Source organism: Lithobates pipiens, unplaced genomic scaffold (assembly GCF_037356315.1).
Source record: "Lithobates pipiens isolate NorthernLeopardFrog02 unplaced genomic scaffold, aLitPip1_a1.2 Scaffold_18, whole genome shotgun sequence".
Taxonomy (NCBI): Eukaryota; Metazoa; Chordata; class Amphibia; order Anura; family Ranidae; genus Lithobates; species Lithobates pipiens.
In genome coordinates this window covers 494,064,253-494,084,218 of record NW_027507758.1, presented here as the reverse complement: position 1 = coordinate 494,084,218, position 19,966 = coordinate 494,064,253, and the positions used below count along the sequence as shown (strand labels likewise).

At 46.3% G+C, this 19,966-nt stretch overlaps 1 protein-coding gene across 3 annotated transcripts in view; it reads right to left on the bottom strand.

The window, feature by feature from the left end:
- LOC143988780 (alpha-1,4-N-acetylglucosaminyltransferase-like) overlaps nt 1-19,966 on the bottom strand; it is a 337,591-nt gene that overhangs the window by 112,898 nt on the left and 204,727 nt on the right. Inside the window, exon 1 of one of the 3 annotated variants that reach the window (XM_077488633.1) lies at nt 18,139-18,204. The exons of the other annotated variants lie outside the window; for them this stretch is intronic. The gene's annotated coding sequence lies outside the window, so the exon portion shown is untranslated. Of the gene's footprint in view, nt 1-18,138; nt 18,205-19,966 lie in introns of those variants that run through there. 3 annotated transcript variants of the gene reach the window in all.

The following is a 19,966-nucleotide window of genomic DNA, read 5'->3' as shown; positions in this document are numbered from 1 at the left end:
TCTTTTGGTGGTATTTGATCACCTCTCCAGTTTTTATTTTTTGCACTATAAACAAAAAAAAGAGCGACAATTTTGAAAAAATAAAAAATAAATTAAAAAATTTTGCTATAATAAATATCCTCCAAAATATATAAAAACTGTCATTAAGTGCAGGCGTTTGAGAGGCGTTAAAAAGCCCCCTCAAATGCCTATGCACAAGATACATTAGACAGCACATAGGGGGTTATTTACTAAAGGCAAATCCACTTTGCACTACAAGTGCAAAGTGCACTTGAAATTGCACTGAAAGTGCACTTGGAATTGCACCGAAAGTGCACTTGGAATTGCACCGAAAGTGCACTTGGAAGGGCAGTCACTATAGATCCAAGGGTGACATGCAAGGAAGATTTAAAAAAAGCAGCATTTTGCACTTGTAGTGCAAAGCGGATTTGCCTTTTGTAAATAACCCTCAGAGTGCTGTTCACACTAGGGGTTAGCATCGCGTTTCACACTGGAGTGAGAAGAGAGCACAGGCATTAAATGATCGGCGGAAATGCACACAGACTTTCCTGGCCTGCTTCAGGACATCCTGTAAGCCGGGGTACCTGCCCAAGAACCGCTGCACCACCAGGTTAAGGACGTGAGCTACACAGGGCACATGGGTCAGTTGTCCTTGTCGGAGGGCGGAGAGGAGGTTGGTGCCATTGTCGCAAACCACCATTCCTGGCTTAAGCTGGCGTGGCGTCAACCACCTCTCGGCCTGCCCCTGCAGAGCTGACAAAACATCCGCCCCAGTGTGGCTCCTGTCCCCCAAACAAACCAGCGCAAGCACGGCATGGCATCGTTTTGCCTGCGTACTTGCGTAGCCCCTGGAAAGCCTATGGAGCACCGCTGGTTCTGAGGACAGAGCACTGGAAGAGGCCATGGAGGAAGAAGAAGAGGAGGGGGTGGAGGAGAGAGGTGTGTCACAACCAATATTAGCATTTTGGAGGCGTGGTGGCGGAACAACCTCCAACACTACTGCACCTTGTCCTGCATCCTTCCCAGCTGCCAGAAGAGTGACCCAATGGGCCGTGAAAGACAGGTAACATCCCTGTCCATGCCTGCTGGATCATGAGTCAGCGGTAATATGCACCTTACCGCTGACCGCCCTGTCCAGCGAGGCAAGGACATTGCCTTCCACATGCCGGTAGAGAGCCGGAATCACCTTCTGTGAGAAAAAGTGGCGTTTGGGGACCTGCCACTGAGGAACCGCACATTGTACAAACTTACGGAAGGGGGCCGAGTCTACCAACTGAAAAGGCAGCAGTTGAAGTGCTAGCAATTTAGCCAAGCTAGCATTCAACCGCTGGGCATGTGGATGGCTGGGAGTGAACTTCTTTCGCCGGTCCAGCAGTTGGGGCAGGGACATTTGCCTGCTATAATGGAACGTGGGTGTACTGCTAGCAGAGTGCCCGGAAGCACTTGGCTGTGACACATATAATTCTACACCTTCATTCCTCTCAGAGCAGGTTTCAGAGAGGACTGAAGGTCTAGTGGGGTTGGAGATGCCAGCTGATGAGGAGCAAGGAGAGGTCCGCTTTGTTCTTTGGTGTGGGTCTTTGAGGTACGCTTGCCAACGAGCTGCATGGCAGGTCAACATATGTCTGGTCAAGCATGTGGTGCCCAAGCAGCTGATGTTTTGGCCACGCGAGATACGCTTGAGACATATGTTGCAAATAGCAGTGGTGCGATCTGATGCACTCGTCTCAAAAAAGGCCCACACCAAAGAACTTTTAGAATAACGCGCAGAGGCAGCGCCCTGCACAGGCGGAGCTCTGCGGTGTAATTCAGTCGGTGTGCTGCCCCTAAGCTGGCCCCCGGAGGGCATCCTGCCTTGTTGGACATGTGCCGCCTCCTCCTCCTCCCTCCAACCAGGCACCCACGTGGAGTCAGTGCCCTCATCATCCCCTCCCTCTTCATCGCTGTAGCAAACCTGGCAATATGCTGCAGCTTGTGGAACATGACTGCCAGATTGCTGTCCTTCTTGAGCATCCCCTCTCTCTGCATTCATGCTACTGCCTTCCTCTAGCTGAGTGTCATCATTAGAGCCTACAAAACACTGGGCATCCTCCTGGAGCATGTACCCAACACTGTGCTCAAAGAGTTCAGGAGACTCCTCAGGAGGACGTGGTGGGTCTAGGGAAGGAGTCACTGATGATGACATTGAGACGAGGGAAGACGATGCGTTGGCAGCTGCTTTGCTAGTACCCTGAGATTGGGTGAGAGAGGATGAGGAGGATGAAGAGGGCTTGGTCATCCACTCTACCAAGTCATTGGCATGTTGCGGTTCAACATGTCCAGCTGCCGAAAAGAAGGACAAGCGTGTCCCATGGCCACGTGCTGATGACAATGCACCGCGTCCACGACCAGCACTGTTGTCTCTAGACACAGAGCCTGCTTGCCCTCTTTTATCGGCTCGCGCCTGTCTGCCTCTCCTTGCTGGCCTTCCAGACATGGTAATGGCCTGAAGGGAGTTGGGTAAAACAGCAGTTGGGTAGTGTATATTGTGCTGGAGGCACACAACCCCCACTAACTCCTGCAGATGCCTTTATTATAGAACACCAGAGATAAAGGGGTATACTGTAATGGAGTCACACAACACCCACTAAGCCCTGCAGATGGCTCTATTAGAGAACAGCAATAAAGGGTAGATACAGGTGTATATTGTGCTGGAGGCACAAAACACCCACTAACTCCTGCAGATGCCTTTATTATAGAACAACAGAGATAAAGGGGTATATACAGATGTATACTGTGCTGTGCTGTGCTGGAGGCACACACAACTTCCAATAACTTCTGCAGATGGCAGATGGCTCAAATAGAGGAGAGCTATGTAGGTGGAAATTTTTATTAAAATAAAACTGCTACTGATTTACATAATCAAGAACTTAAGAAAGACTCATACTTGAGCAAAAAAAGAACAAAAGAACAACTTGTACAAATGTTTTTAGATAGACAGGATCTATTCAAACTGCCCATATCGGACGACCATGATCATCTGGACTACTTAAAAAAAAAAAAAAAAAAAAACTTATCCAAACAATTTCCAATCATTATTCTAACTATGTACATTTATATTACATACCCCCTATAGGCAGGAACGTAACGAATCTGACGGTGCATACCATGTTTTTAAAATTAAGTTGCCCAAAAGCTAAAAAAAAAAAAGGGGGTGAAAGGACAGACAGACCTCCACCTAAGGAAAAGAAGGGGGAGATCATCAAGGTGGCCGGAAAGAGAACCCTCTCCACAACCTAGCACACCTTTCCCTACCCATTCTTTCCCCCTCAAGAAACCTCACCTTACCCAATTCCCGAACTATATCACCCGCCACCTCATGCATGGGCAGGAACTTGCCCCTAGTGGACACTAAACACAGAGCGTGCCAAGTGTAGTAAAGGCATATGACACTAACTAAATACAGTGATGATAACACAAAACCCCTCCGGGCTCTGAAGTCACCGTACACCCTCTCAGGATAGGCAAGGGCCCGGAGACGGGGATAGCCAATGGCATCTCCAACCTCCCCCAGAACCCCCAAGTTGAAGGGGCACTCGACCAAAAAGTGGTCCATGGTCTCTAGCACCCCACCACATTCAGGGCGAGGACAGCCTCTGTCCTCTGGGCTCCGGTACTTCAAGTTCGATCTCACATAGAGTCGTCCGTGGAACACCCTCCATGCGAGATCCCAGAACTTGGCAGGAATTCTCTTGGAATTCAGGAGGGCTAGTCCCTCCCTGAGAACCCTGTCTGGACAGTCCCTTAAGGCCAGTGGTCTCAAAACGTCTGAGGCCATGACCCTCTGGTACAGCTCACGCCGGCCCAGGGAGCCTACCTCTAAGGCCGTTATCCTCCACCGCCTTAGTACCTTCAGGGCGGTTGGGACATAGGCGGGGAGGTACCCGTGGGACCTCCGAAGGTCACCCGGGCGACCGCCCCCCTCCCACCTGCTCAGGAACACTAGGAACCAATTCTTGCACGAACGTTCCCACAGAGAGGGTTCGTCCACAAAAATGGATTGCAGATTGAACTTCAGGAACACCACAGTGAAAAAAAACCGTGGGGTTGATCATGTCCAAACCGCCCTCCCCTCTCCGCCGATACGTGACCTCCCTCTTTATCAGGTTCAGTCTGTTTCCCCACAAAAGCAGAAAAAACAGACCGCAGACCCGCGCATAGAGTGATTCTGGCAACAGACATGCGTAGCTGACATAGAGGAACTCGGGAAGCAAATAGGTTTTAACCAGGCTCACCCTTTCCCTCAACAACAGCTTCCAGCCTTTCCAGGCGTTAACTTTCTGGGTGGCACTTACCAGCCTGCGCTCCCAATTTAGCTTGGGACAATCACCCTGGCCGAAATAAATGCCTAAGATTTTAACCTCTGGTCGGGGCAGGGGAAAAACGTCCGGGAGGTCGAACTGCTCACCCTCCCTTCCCAACCAGAGAGCTTCACTCTTGTCCCAGTTGACCAACGAACCAGACGCCTCGGAGTAGCCTCCAATCTGTGTTTCCACAAACTGGGCCTCTTCTCGGCTAGCCACTACCACTGAGACGTCGTCCGCGTAGGCCACCACCTTCACCGCTTTATCCGGGCCACTGCCGGGCTCCATCAGGACCCCCCTCAGCTGCCCACAGTCTAGCCTTCTTACGAAGGGGTCGACTGCAAAGACATAGAGCAGGGGACTCAGCGGACAGCCCTGTCTAACACCAGAGTCCACCGGAAAGGTAGGACCCACCCAACCATTGACCAGAGGGAAGCTCTCGGCCCCTCTGTACATAGTCCAGAGCCAATCAATAAATCGATCAGGCAGGCCGTATCTACTAAGGAGAAGCCAGAGGTACTCGTGGTCTACCCGATCAAAAGCTTTCGCCTGATCTAATGCCAGCAGATACCGCCCATCACCCGTTGCCCTGCACCTCTCCACAGCCTCCCGGACGTTAAGGACTGCACTAAAGGTGCTACGGCCGGGAACTGTGCAGTGCTGGGAGGCAGACAGCAGCTTGCCCGCAACAGCAGACATACGCGTAAACAAAATCTTTGCTGGAATCTTTCTATCCGTGGAGAGAAGGGCGATAGGATGCCAATTCTCACCCATGGAAGGATCCTTCCCCTTGGACAGAAGGATCAAGGCCGACCTTCTCATCGAGGGAGGGAGCAGGCCAGATGCCAAACACTCACTGAACACCTCCCTCAGACGAGGAGCCAAAAGGCTCTTAAAGGTTTTATAAAATTCTGCCGTGAACCCATCAGGCCCCGGTGTCCATTTGCAAGGGTGAGCCTACATCTCTGAACTATCAGATTTGACATTGAAGGTGTACCCAAATATGGGGTCACCAAAGAAACATCAAAAACAGACCCAAGGAGCAAAAACTCAGGATTCATTAGGTGATAATGAAAACCTCACTAATAACAAAACACTTCAATTAAATGGTGAGATTTCTTTTTTGGTAGAAGGAGCTGCGGGAAAGACAAAACCCGCAGCGCAGAAAAACAATATATCTCGACTACTACCACCCCCGAACACCAGGAGGCAGCAAAAGCAACGAGAAGAGGTCGTAGGGGAGGGCGGAAAATCACAAAAGCCTTCAAAATAATAGAGGGTGAATCCACAATCAAGATTTTCAATTTATCAAAGCAGGAATTCCCTGAGTCTGAATTGAGGCTGCTTAGAAGGGGACTCAACTATGCTCCTGAAAATCCACCGAATCTCTTCGAACTCTTTATAGATCTGAATAAGTTCATACGCAACCTTACAGTAAAACGTCACTTTAAGTTGAAGGAACTCAATGTAACGGCAGACACTAACATTATACCAACCTCTCCCATTTCCTCTGCGGATTCCCAAGAAGATTTAAAAACATTGGAGATTCTGGAAGACCTGTATGTGGAAGGGGGACAGATTTGCTTAGATGAGTTCTCTTCTATGATTTATGAAGATAAGACCATCAAGACCACTTTTAGACCCAAATCAAGCTTCTATCCCCACTGGAATAAAGGGAATTCTATACCGACCTTCTATGAAGTGGTGTTAGAGGAATTCAGAAGGCTCTGTGGCAATGGGACTCGCAAATACAATAAGGGCCACGATACATCTTTAGACGGCCCTCTAAAAAGCCTAAGAGACAATTCTGACATCGTAATACGAAAGGCAGACAAGAGAGGTGGTCTGGTGATACAGGACAGGGAACAGTACGTGGATGAAGCCTCCAGACTCATTGGAGATAAGAACACATATGAGAAGCTTACCTGTGATCCCACAGTCAACTACAGTACTGACCTTAAAAAACTTCTGGATGAAGCATTATCCAATGATGTCATCACTAAGAATGAATATCAATTCTTGAATGCCAAGCACCCAGTAGTCCCATATTTTTACCACATTCCAAAAATTCATAAGGACCTGAAAAAGCCCCCAGGCAGACCAATTATTGCTGGAATGAATAGCCTTACCAGTAATCTCGGTAGCTATATTGATTACTTCCTTCAAAGGTTGGTAACCAACTTGCCATCATACATTAAGGATTCTGGTCATGCGTTGGATATCCTTAGTGCATATACTTGGGAAAAGGGGTATAAATGTCTCTCTTTGGATGTGGTATCCCTATACACTTCCATTCAACATGAGTTTGGCCTAAGAGCAATCGAATACTATCTGGCAGAAGCACATCTGTTCAACCCGGCCCAGGCTAAATTCATCTATGACAGCACGGAGTTCACCTTAACCCACAATTATTTTATGTTTATGAAATGTTTCTATAGACAAGTAAAAGGTACTGCGATGGGGGCTAGATTTGCGCCAAGCTACGCAAATCTTTTTATGGGCTATTGGGAGTAAAAGTACATTTGGACCAACAATCCATTTGGAAAGAATCTAGTTCTATTCGCTCGATATATAGACGATGTCCTCATTATCTGGAATGGTAGCGATGACGATCTAGAAGGATTCCTGACGCACTGTGCCGAAAACCCCTTTGGAATCACATTCACGCATGTGGTGGATGAGGTATCTCTGGTGTTCCTAGACCTAGAACTGCGAGCTGACGAAGGAGGATTGATTTATTCCAAAACCCACTTCAAACCAAGTTCTGGAAATTCATATCTTCATGCCCATATCCACCACCACCCAAGATGGATCTGAAATGTCCCTTTTGGGCAATTCTGCAGACTCAGGCGGACTTGTACCCTCAAACAAGACTACGAGACACAGAGCCTCATTCTTAAAAACAAATTCAGAGAAAAGGGATACAAGGAAAAGTACATTGAGGAAGCCTTCTCAAAGTATCTGCTATTGTGTGACAAGACTGGAGAAGAAGCTCTGACGACTACATCCCACATTTACAAACATCCTCAGACACGCTTTTGTACTAGGTTCAATAATAGGGCTCCAGCAATATAAAGGATCCTTAAGAAAAACTGGAGGATACTTGAATCTGATCCTATCATGAAAACTAGCCTCCCCCCATGCCCGAATGTAGTCTTCAGGAGACCGAAAGATCTGAGGAGCATTATTGCCCCAAGTAGGGTGAAGAAGATCAAAAGCAGAGGCCTAAATAGCATCTGGACCACAAAATTCGATCAAAAGGGCAGCTATAAATGCGGGAGTACAAATTGTGCTAATTGTACGTATATGTGCCATAGGAAAAGAGACGTAATAGGCACTGATAGTAAAGTCCACAAGATCAAGCAGTTCATTAATTGTGGGACCACTTATGTCATCTATGGCATTTTGTGCCCTTGTGCCTCCTCTATGTTGGCCGCACTTCAAGACAGATGCAAACCAGAATGAACGAACATAGAAGTAGCATTCAGACGGAGAAGGACAAGTATTCGCTACCAAGACATTTTAAAGAGACTCACGCCAGTAATGTGGAGGGCATGAAGGTTTTTGGGATTGAGGCTATGCCAAACGATGTGGACAACTGCAAAAAACATCAGCTACTCTGTAATGGAGAGGCCTACTGGATATTCTGTCTAGGAACTATGGCCCCTAAAGGCCTTAATGAAGAAATCGAACTACACAACCTCCTGTAAGATGGGTAGCCCTTGCGAGCTCTGGGGAGGGCTAAGGCCTTATGTAGCTGAGGCAATTCAATTTAATTAAATTTAATTTAATTTAATTTAATCGAATCTATTTATTCAATCATGGCTACATGAGGCTCATTTGATCGGTGTATGGGGCCCGTTGGTCACACGGGTGCCCAACTCTTTAGACAAGGTGCTTGTACCTTGGGTACATTTCTTTAGATACGGTATACAGAGGCAACTAGCGCTAGGCTCAGCCTTAAGTAGTGAATGTTGGATAGATAGACTTAGTCTCGGTTCAGGTTTTAACCAATTAACTAATGAATTACAATTTCCAATTGTCAATTTTAACTAATTTCTCCTTTTTTAGTTTTTTTAACCTTTTTCCCCCTGGTGGTTCATTGCAACTGAGGGCCCAAACCTTCTGATAGGGCGATGTATTCAGGGTATATTCCCGCAGAGGCAGCATACATACTTAAAGGATGGTAGACCCAGCCTTGGGTATAAGACCTGTTGGCTAACCAGATAGACTTAGTCCTGGTTTATTTATATATACTCATATATATATTTTATATATATTTTATATATATTTTTTATATACATCTTTTCATTCATCATTTTTTAATAAATTTTTAATTCATTTTTTAACTAATTATCTATGTAATTAATTAGTTCTAAAGTATTCCCCTCTCTTTTGTGTTTAATTGATTTTTTAATGTAATTACTAATTATTCAATAATTAATTGAATTTTTTAATTTTTAATGTTTAATTCAAAAATGTCTTGTCATTTGTTTTCCACTTTATAACTGTAGCAATATTAATTTAGGGCGTGTGGCTTCTCGCTGGAGAGCTGGTATGACCTTTGGAAGTTTTCTATAACCCCCTTTTTTTTTCCTCTATTTTTTTCACTATTTATTTTGAATGCCGCCCCCTTTCCCCTATTTTTGCATAGTTTATTTTGTCACTTTGCTGCCCCCAGTAAATAGGCTGGTGTACGTATGGGAGGTTGGGCTGAGTCCGGTGGCCTAAATGTGTGGGCGGGTTCTTCTCCGCCCGCGCTTCCGGGTCCTGGCTCCAGCGGTCTGGTTACACGCAGGAGCGTGAGTGGAGCATGATATGCAGATGGATGCCTGTGCTCGGGCGTCCCCGATGTGTGCCTGAGCGGAAGTGTCCATGCTGGAGCGCCCGGAAGTTGCGGGTGGAACGCATATCCGCCCGCACTTCCTGTTATACGGGACTAGGTGCGCTCCAGCCTACATGAGAGCGATCACCGAGTACTTCCTCCCTGTACATACAGGTGTGGTTTTCATGTATCAACGAATAAAATGCCGGAGTGGTCAAATCTAAGGTAAAGCCTTGTCCTTCTTTCCCGCACGACTATACAGATAGGAGCATAATAAATAAGTAAATTAGAGTGAACTATGTGCACCCACACATATGTGTGTATGTGCACACGCGTGTGTTTTTGTAAAAGAGGGGACACTCGTAGTCGCCCCCTCTTTTGCATGGAGGTGTTTACTAGAAAATGTTTCCCTATATGTGAATGGGTTTTTTTTTTTTTTTTTTGGGGTGGAGCTTCATGACCCTTCTGACCACATGGGTTTAGAGGCTTCCATATATATATATACCGGTAGCCTCCAGCGAGAGACCATTGCCCTTTTTTGGCTCTGAAGAAAGGGGGTCACTCCCGAAACGCGTTAGCCATTTCCGTAGAGGTATTCACCAATTCCTCTGACATCTGGTCTGGATTCGCCAAACGTTTGGTGCGATGGATCTATTTGTATTGATTTTGCCTTTGATCAATACTCGTTTGTGAGTAGCCATTCTGCTATTTGATTTATTTTTAAATAAAGCTGTTTTATGGTAATGCACTAGGTCAGTGCGCCTTCCCCTCTTTTGTATTGTTTCTCTTTAGTATTTGAACACCCAATGTTCTAAAGGAGGGCTGCAAGACTTAGCGACAACACCATTTCAAACTGTATATATCACATTTCAAAGACCAAGAAACCAGAGCGCAGGAGAATTTGTTGTTTTTCCTACATCTCTGCGCCATGGACTCCAACCTAAGTAAGCCCTAACAGCTGCAAACTGTGCAATCAGAATCAATCTATCCAAAAGTGTCACACACACACACACACACACACACACACACACACAAATGGGACCTTCAATATCACAGGATCAGACAGCTGTACCTCTAGTAATGTTGTGTACCTCATCCAATACAAAAGATGTAGCAAAGGATCTTATGTTGACGAAACAGGACAGATGTTGCAAGAGAGGATGAATTTGCACAGACATACTGTGACGAAGGTGTGGTTGGAACACACGCCGAGAGTAGGCACACACAATGCTTTTATTGAACAGCAGAGAGTTGGCTCTCAGTCAGGTAGCAGGAATTTTAGGCAGACTAGGCGTTAACCAAGTAATACAGGGTTAGGTACATAGGGATGGCAGAGTTCTGGCAAGCAAAAGGATTAATCTACACACAGGGCTGGGTGCACAATGTTGATGGCAGCATTCTTGCAGGCAAAAGGGGTTAATCTGCACATGGGTCTGGGCACGTGACAGGGAAGGCAGAGTTCTAGAAGGCAAAGGGTTTAACCTACACACAGGATTGGGCACACTGTGGGGATGTTTGGAATATCTTTATCTGCTGATTGTTAAACTTTCTGCCATACACATATTGCTATTGTGGTGTAGGATCTGGACCTGCTTTCCCTCCATCCCTTTTTCTTTCCTTCATTCTCTTTCCTTCCCTCTCTCCCCATCTCTTTTTCTCCCTTTCTTTCACTCCCTCCATCCCTCTTTTCCTTCCCCCCTGCATCCCTCTTTCGTCTCAGACCCTATGTAACCACCAGGGCTGTCTTTAATGTAGGGCAAAAGGGGCAGCTGCCCTGGGTCCTCTCATTGTTGTGGGGCCCAAAGCAGCTGCCTCATACTTGCCAACTATCCAAATTTAAATTCCCTCGTCCCTTTAGGTTTTATTCCTGTGCTTTGTCCTGATATTTCAGTGTGATGTTCTGTTACTAATGCTGCCCAGCTCTGCCCTATTATTGTGTATAGATGACTCACCTGCAGACCCTGTGTTTACATGTAAATACCGGCATTGATATGTACATAGTGTCAACATTCATATGTAGATAAAGGTGGTATTCATATGTATATCATGCCTCCCTGATGTCCTAGCCACCATCACCTATTCTGAATGCTGCCCACTGGGGAGATAAAGGGGAATGGTTAAAAGTCCGACCTACAGCCGTGGTCATTAAAGCGGAGGTCCACCCTAAAGTGGACCTTCCGCTCATCGGAACCCTCCCCCCCTCCGGTGCCACAATCGGCACCTTTAAGGGGGGAGGGGGGTGCAGTTACCTGGATAATCCAGGTAACTGCACCCACTTCCGGGATAGCTCTCTGCGGAAAGGGGCGTAACTTACGCCCCTTTCCGCAAGTGCCCGCCCCTTCCCGCAAGTGCCCCGCTGCCTGCTGGGAAACACACAGATCCCAGAGGCAGCGGGGAGCGTCCTTATTGCGCAGCAGGGAACCGGGAAATTAAGCCGAAAGGCTCCATTTCCTGATTCCCATACCCAAGATGGCGGCGGCAGGACCCGACAGGCGACCTAGAGATCGGCTTCGGGTGCCGACATCGCGGGCGCGCTGGACAGGTAAGTGTCACTATTTTAAAAGTCAGCAGCTGCAGTATTTGTAGCTGCTGGCTTTAAAAAAAAAAAAAAAAACGCGGAGTCCCGGTGGACTCCCGCTTTAAGCCTATCATCAGCATGTTCTGCAAAGGTAAGAAAATTGCTTCTATTACATTGGTGACCAGTGTTGAAACTCCTCTTTATATTGGTAGTCGGTAAGAAAAATCAGCATTGCCATTGATCGAAACGAGAGCAAACCTGCATGGAGGGCCCAAGAAAATTTTTGCCCAGGGTCCAATCAATATTAAAGACGGCCCTGGTAACCACACCCTTTAACCACTTGAGCCCCAGACCATTTGGCTTGCCAAAATCCAGGCTACTTTTTGCGATTCGGCACTGCGTCTCTTTAACTGACAATTATGCGGTCGTGCGACGTGGCTCCCAAAGAAAATTGACATATTTTTTCTCCCCACAAATAGAGCTCTCTTTTGGTGGTATTTGATCACCTCTCCGGTTTTTATTTTTTGCACTATAAACAAAAAAAAGAGCGACAATTTTGAAAAAAAAAATTAAATTAAAAATTTTGCTATAATAAATATCCCCCAAAATATATAAAAACTGTCATTAAGTGCAGGCGTTTGAGAGGCGTTAAAAAGCCCCCTCAAATGGCTATGCACAAGATACATTAGACAGCACATAGGGGGTTATTTACTAAAGGCAAATCCACTTTGCACTACAAGTGCAAAGTGCACTTGAAATTGCACTGAAAGTGCACTTGGAATTGCACTGAAAATGCACTTGGAATTGCACTGAAAATGCACTTGGAATTGCACTGAAAATGCACTTGGAATTGCACTGAAAATGCACTTGGAATTGCACTGAAAGTGCACTTGGAAGGGCAGTCACTATAGATCCAAGGGTGACATGCAAGGAAGATTAAAAAAAAGCAGCATTTTGCACTTGCAGTGCAAAGCGGATTTGCCTTTTGTAAATAACCCCCAGAGTGCTGTTCACACTAGGGGTTAGCATCGCATTTCACACTGGAGTGAGAAGAGAGGCACTTTACAGGTGCTATTTTTAGTGCTATAGCGCCTGCAAAGAACCCCAGTGTGACAGTAGCCTTACTGTAATGGAAGAGGCATTTGTGGAGCAGTTTTAACGCTCATCAAATGCTTCAAAACTGCCCATAGCCTGTTTGGGGAGCATTTTTAACTCCTTATTAATGCTTGTAAAATGCCAGCCTAATGCCTATACTAAAGCCATACAAAAGCTATAGGAGCGTTAGAAGTTTAGTCAAGTGTGAAGCCCTTACGTGTGTGTGTGTGTGTGCGCGCGCGCGCACGTGTTAGATATATATTTATTGTGTGTGTATATATGCAGAATTTGTTTTTGCTCTCATGGAGCCTAAAAACCTAGGGCACTCTATTATCCAAACTAACATTCTTTATCAGATCAGGTTGGTGCTTGCCACTGCCATCCTATCTTTGTAGTCTTGTTTATACTATACAGGTAAGCAAACCAATGCTGGTAAGTCAATCAAGGATAAACAGATAATGTACATGCATAGGAAAACTGCCTGACTTTAACCACTTTCAGACCGGACCATTTTGCTGGTAAATGACCAGAGGTCTTTTTACAATTTGGCACTGCGCTGCTTTAACTGGTAATTGCGCGGTCATGCAATGTTGTACCCAAACAAAATTTGCGTCCTTTTCTTCCCACAAATAGAGCTTTCTTTTGATGGTATTTGATTGCCTCTGCGATTTTTATTTTTTGCGATATAAACGTAAAAAGACCGCAAATTTTGAAAAAAAATTATATTTTCTATTTTTGTTATTAGAAAAATCCAATAAACTCAATTTTAGTCATACATTTAGGCCAAAATGTATTCAGCCACATGTCTTTGGTAAAAAAAAAGTCAATAATTGTATATTTATTGGTTTGCGCAAAAGTTGTCACATCTACAAACTAAGGTACGTTTTCTGGAATTTACGCAGCTTTTAGTTTACGACTGCCTATCTCATTTCTTGAGGTGCTAAAATTGCAGGGCAGTACAAAACCCCCCCAAATGACCCCATTTTGGAAAGTAGACCCCCTAAGGAAATTGATAAGTGGCATGTTGAGCCCATTGAATATTTTATTTTTTTGCCTCAAGCGATTGAATAATGACAAAAAAAAATAATTTTTTTTTTTTTTTACACAAAGTTGTCACTAAATGATATATTGCTCACACATGCTATGGGCATATGTGAAATGACACCCCAAAATAAATTCTGCTGCTTCTCCTGAGTACGGGGATACCACATATGTGGGACTTTTTGGGAGCCTAGCCGCGTACGGGGCCCCGAAAACCAAGCACCGCCTTCAGGCTTTCTAAGGGCGTAAATTTTTGATTTCACTTCTCACTACCTATTACAGTTTTGAAGGCCATAAAATGCCAAGATGGCACAAAACCCCCACAAATGACCCCATTTTAGAAAGTAGACACCCCAAGCTATTTGCTGAGAGGCATGTTGAGTCCATGGAATATTTTATATTTTGCCACAAGTTGCGGGAAAATTACAAACTTTTTTTTTTTTCACAAAGTTGTCACTAAATGATATATTGCTCACGCATGCCATGGGCATATGTGAAATGACACCCCAAAATAAATTCTGCTGCTTCTCCTGAGTACGGGGATACCACATATGTGGGACTTTTTGGGAGCCTAGCCGCGTACGGGGCCCCGAAAACCAAGCACCGCCTTCAGGCTTTCTAAGGGCGTTACAGTTTTGAAGGCCATAAAATGCCAAGATGGCACAAACCCCCCCCCAAATGACCCCATTTTGGAAAGTAGACACCCCTAAATTTAGGGGTACACTAGTGAGACTAGGTAATAAATGGCGGGTGCCCTGAAACTATAAAAAAATAACTAACCAACCAGCGTGACCTGTAACAGTTATATGGTGATCACTGGTGAAAGGGTTAACTAGGGGGCAATCAGGGGGCTTTATGCGGTAGTATATGGGGGTCCCTGGCGCAATAAAAAGCGGCAGGGAAACCTAAATACCTACCTGCCTAACTAGCGTCACCTGTGACACTAATACAGCGATCAGAAAAACGATCGCTTATTAGGCTGGGTTCACACTGGAGCGATGCGGGAACGCCACGAATCCGCGGCGGGTTCCCGCATCACATGCCTCCCGGCGGCAGTTCACACTGCCCTATGCGAACTGCTGGGAGTGTCAGTGAAATGTTAATGACACCCCCAGATCAGTTCGCATATCGCAGTGCGATCTGCAAACTCGGATCGCATGGTGTGAACACCCATGCGATCCGATTCTGCTGCGGACCAAAAAAAGGGTCCCGTGCGAGTTTGCGGCGGGTGCGACACGAATTCAGCCATACTATCTGTATACTATCTGTATGGCTGAACTCGAATCGCACAGAGAGCGGATGTGATTTGCACTGCAGTGCGGTGCGAATCACATCCGTTCTCATAAACCGCTGCAATGTGAACCCAGCCTTAGTGACACTGGCGACGGGGGGTGATCACGGGGTTAAACCTTTATTGGGGGGGGTTAGGGGGGTACCTTAGAACTAAAGGGGGCTAACCCTAACTGCCCTAACAGTTATTACAGTCACAAATGACACCCGCCGGGTGATCAGGGGGTTAAACCTTTATTAGGTAATAAATGGCGGGTGCCCTGAAACTATAAAAAATAACTAACCAACCAGCGTCACCTGTAACAGTTATATGGTGATCACTGGTGAAAGGGTTAACTAGGGGGCAATCAGGGGGCTTTATGCGGTAGTATATGGGGGTCCCTGGCGCTATAAAAAGCTGCGGCGAACCTAAATACCTACCTGCCTAACTAGCGTCACCTGTGACACTAATACAGCGATCAGAAAAATGATCCCTTATTAGGCTGGGTTCACACTGGAGCGATGCGGGAACGCCACGAATCCGCGGCGGGTTCCCGCATCGCATGCCTCCCGGCGGCATTTCACACTGCCCTATGCGAACTGCTGGGAGTGTCAGTGAAATGTTAATGACACCCCCAGATCAATTCGCATATCGCAGTGCGATCTGCAAACTCGGATCGCATGGTGTGAACACCCATGCGATCCGATTCTGCTGCGGGCCAAAAAAAGGGTCCCGTGCGAATTTGCGGCGGGTGCGATGCGAATTCAGCCATACTATCTGTATGGCTGAACTCGAATCGCACAGAGATCGGATGTGATTTGCACTGCAGTGCGGTGCGAATCACATTCGTTCTCATAAACCGCTGCAATGTGAACCCAGCCTTAGTGACACTGGCGACGGGGGGTGATCACGGGGTTAAACCTTTATTGGGGGGGTTAGGGGGGTACATTAGAACTAAAGGGGGCTAACCCTAACAGTTATTACAGTCACAAATGACACCAATGCAAAAAAAAAAAAAAAATGACATTGGTGTCACTGTGACTGGGGGGCAGGGGTAATTGGGGGGGTGATCGGGGGGGTGTGAGTGTGCCTGGCATGTTCTACTGTGAAGTGTCGTGTTGGTGCAACTCACCGATCCTCTCTCCTCGGTGTCGGAACGAAAAATACCGACACGGAGGAGAGATTACATCACTTCCTCTCCTGTGTTTACATTACAGGAGAGGAAGTGATGTCACAAAGGATTTCTATTCGTCGGGAGCGATCGCGAGGGGGTGGCCATGAATGAATGGCCGCCCCCTCATCCCGGATCGCTCGCGAACGAATACCGACCGCCGCAGGCACCGGGCGGGGGCCCGATCGGGCCCCCGACCCGCGGGAAGGCAGGGACGTACAGGTACGCCCATATGCCTGCCCGTGCCATTCTGTCGACGTACATCGTCGTGCGGCGGTCGGGAAGTGGTTAAAGGGGTTGTAAACCCTCATGTTTTTTCACCTTAATGCTTTGCCCCCCCCCCCCCCCATCTTACTTACCTGAGCCCTGGAATTTCCAATGTCTCTCTGCCCAGGGTTCTTGGCACTTGGTTATATAGATTCATAGCAGCACAGCCATTGGCTCCTGCCGCCGTCAATCAAATCCAATAACTCAGGTTCCGGGGCCGAGTCCGGCATTCTTGTCTATAGGCGCAAATTCTGGACTCGGGAGCTTGCCCGCAAGGTAACTCCCTTGGCAGAGTACTTCTCCTAGGGGGGTTATCTGTTGTGGGGAGGAGCCGTGAGAGCCACCAGGGACCCCAGAAATCAAGGATCAGGGTCAAGCTGTGCAAATAGAGCTGCACAGTGGAGGCAAGTATGATATGTATGTTACTTAAAAAATATAAAAAAAAAACTTTGCAATCACTTTAAGTGATCGTTCAGTTTACTGATGTTTTTCTGTAATAAAAGTTCCTGCGTAAATTATTCTTGCCTTTAGATCAGTTTTAAATGCATACTTTTTTTTAAATAAAAGAATGCATAGTATACATGTATTAGCATGTCCTCAGATGCAGATTTTTGGATTTTGTTACAGATCTGAAAGTAGTGCATGTGTATGCATCTGTCAATTGGGGTTATTTAATAAAGGCAACTCCAATGTGCACTAGCTGTAAATCCGAGGGGGACATGCAAGGAAAATAAAACAGCATTTTTGCTTGCACATGATTGGATGATAGAAATCAGCAGAGCTTTCCCTCAGATCTACATGACTGTACTTCCAAGTACAATTGCAGTGCAGAGGGGGTTTGCCTTTAGTAAATCAACCCAAATGTCTTCATTGAAAACAATGCAGCTGCGTTCAGATCCATAATTTAAAAATTCTGGTAAATGTGTTTTTTTTTTATTTTTTTTTTTTTTTTATAGCCGTGTGAATATAGCTTAAGCTTTGACAAACACAATCCAAGGGTGGAAAGCCACACACACACACACACACACACACACACACACGATCCACTCTTAGCCCTTGTACACACGATCGGAGAATCAGTCGGAATGTGTCCTATCGGACCGTGTTGTCGGATAATCCGACTGTGTGTGGTATGCATCGGACTGATTCCATCGGAATATCCATCGGACCCAATTTTACAACTTGTTGGAAATATTTTCCGACCAACTGGTTTGATCGGACATACTCCGATCATGTGTAGAGAATTTTGACCAAGTGCCACGCATGCTCAGATCAAATTCCTACATCAAAGCTATTGGCTACTAGCCTGAATGTAGTCCCATCGTAACGAAATTACATCATCACGTTCTGAAAGATCGGATTTTTCGACAACTTAGTCCGACCGTGTGTATGCAACAGTTTCGGACAAGATCCGACGGACAAAATCCGTCGGATTTGGTTGTCGAAATCTCCGACTGTGTGTACAGGGGCTTAGCCATTTGCTAGAACAGGGATCCTCAAACTATGGCCCTCCAGCTGTTGCCCTCTTGCAAATGAACAAAAACTTTTGAATCACGTTACTTCTATACTACAGAGTAACACATTGAAATCCATGCAGGAGTAACGTACCTGGACTGGAGAGACACTGCCGGTAAATGAGTGATGAAATGCACTGAACTGTATGATCAGGAAAAGCAAGTCATGGTGGTTACGTGCTGTGTTTAGACCGGCCTCTTTAAGCAGTACATAGAAGCTGTTAAAGACGCTGAAGACTATAAAATCAACTGTTATTCATGTGCATTGTTGTATAGTTTTACAGTACATCAGCAATACTTTTCAAATGCTATTACTATAAAACATATTTCCATATTACAGTGAGGAGTTAGGCAGGGCAAATGAGAGAAAAAAAAAGAAAAAGACCTATGTCCTTGACTAGGGTACGACATACTGTGACTTGCTACGCCCCCTTATGCTTAAATACCCCAGAAACTGAGACCACACCAATCTGGAGTAAAACATGCCGTAGCAGCCAATTATCTTTATTATAAAATTATTCAAAATAATTAGCATAAATAACATAAATAACATAATTAACAAATCTAAACTCAGGTATTAAGGCACTTCCTCCATTGAACTCCTCCCGTTGGTCTGTGATAAGATAAACCCACCAACCACCATCATAACAAACCATCCGGCACTGCGGTACCCAACTCTAATAGACCTCAAGCTGACAAACTAGCTCAGAGGTCAAACCCTGACCGCAGTGCACCTGATACCAACTTCAGCTAAAACCACTGTTAGCTGTATCCCCACCGACGGGTACTATACCACACTCTTCCATCACTGGGGTAAATCTTTCATCCGCACAGACCAACACCATGGCACAGCACGCAAGGGCAAAGCCTTACCCTTGCGCCCCCTGCCACACCCTCAACGCTCTCTGAACTCCATCCTGAATACCCAGGGACCATAAATCCGTCCCCACATCATTAAGGTGCACCCCATCCCTTTTGAGATAGCGCCTCGTATCCACCTCCAATTCTAAGTGCCTTACCGCCAACCCCCCATTCCTGACCACAAAGCCGCTGACCTCCTTATTAATTTTCTTCCTGGCCCTGTTAATTTTGTCCACCGACCTCGCGAACTTCCAGGACGTCCTACCCACCATATCTGACCACACAATGATCATGTGTGGAAAAACAAAGCGGAGATGCCAAAAATCAAGTTTTATTTCCTTTACCAAATCCAACATAGTCTTCACACCCAAATCGTTGCCCCCCACGTGCAAAACCAGCACATCCGGGGGGCCGTCTAAGCGTGCATGTACATCGACCCCACAGCATGCCCGGCACACCTAACCACCGGATAACTGCATCCTGGCGGGATAAACCGAGTTGACGACCGTCCGGGCGAGCATCACCCCTTCTGGCCCCCCAACAAACATACGAGTGGCCAACTATCCACACCAATCCCTGTTGTCCGCCTGTGAGAACGGAAGAGAAGAAAACACAACCCAAAACGTCAATAACTAAACAGTACATCAGAAGTACCTGTACATACCCTGACGAAGTTAAACAAATGCGGGCGAACGTACGACAGAAAACGCTTGGATTCCCATCTCCCGATCCGCTTAACCGCCACCTCGTCCAATCCCCACCTGACTGCCTCCGTCGCCGCCCCTATGCGGAAGGAATGCGAGGAAAATCTTTGATCCTCCAAACCCGATGCTACTAAGCACCGATTAACAACAGCCGTAAATTAAAACTTCGAGAGGGACCATCCATCCTGAGGCACCAACAAAGAGCCACCCACTGTTGGGCGCACGCTCAGGAAGTTGCGCACTAACGTAATAGGGCACAAGGGAGATCCGGGCAGCGCAAACACCTGCACTGATTGTCCCCTGCCCCACTGATCAGTTTTTGACCGGCTCACCACAATGGATAGCCGGTCCCCCTCA